This window comes from Halyomorpha halys, unplaced genomic scaffold (genome assembly GCF_000696795.3).
Source record: "Halyomorpha halys isolate HHAL.00 unplaced genomic scaffold, Hhal_1.1 Scaffold292.1, whole genome shotgun sequence".
Classification (NCBI taxonomy): domain Eukaryota; kingdom Metazoa; phylum Arthropoda; class Insecta; order Hemiptera; family Pentatomidae; genus Halyomorpha; species Halyomorpha halys.
Genome location: NW_027107421.1, coordinates 315,894 through 316,444, shown reverse-complemented (window position 1 = coordinate 316,444; position 551 = coordinate 315,894). Strand labels below are relative to the sequence as shown.

General features: G+C 28.5%; 1 protein-coding gene across 1 annotated transcript in view; it reads right to left on the bottom strand.

The window, feature by feature from the left end:
- Window positions 1-551, bottom strand: part of LOC106680831 (solute carrier organic anion transporter family member 74D) — a 25,700-nt gene that overhangs the window by 18,632 nt on the left and 6,517 nt on the right. The window lies entirely within an intron of this gene.

Below are 551 nucleotides of genomic sequence, written 5' to 3'. Positions count from 1 at the left end.
CAGACTCTGTTAAAATGTGAAATAGAAAATTCTTTTTTATTGTATACAAGTTGCTCTGTGGCAAACTTTGAATATATCGATTGTTGATCACAAGCCGTTTGTAATGGCCAGTAACTCTTTGTTTAGTCAGTAGTTTCCAACCTTTTGTACTCACTACAGTAAGAACGTTTTATATTATCTAACCATAACAAATATAATAGTAAGAACAGTAAAAACATTTTATTTGTGTTTATCCACCACCCGCGTTCAACAGACTCGTCAATTTTGATTAGTAATTTTACGTTTTTTTCATTAGAGCAATAAAAAATTGGGGTGAAATAACTATCTTTTTTCTACTCTTGAGCTCTTGTACTAACGGTACAGTTGGTTAGTAAGGAGAAGGTCAAAGATAAAATTTAAAAAAATTGTCAGATGTGCCACCTTTTAAGAAAAGCAGGCATATATACTAGTTTCACTTTCTTCTCTTTGTATATTTTATTATTTTGCCTTCTTTATATTGTTCAATACTGTTTTTTATCATATTTTTCTTTTTATTAAAATTAAAAATTAAA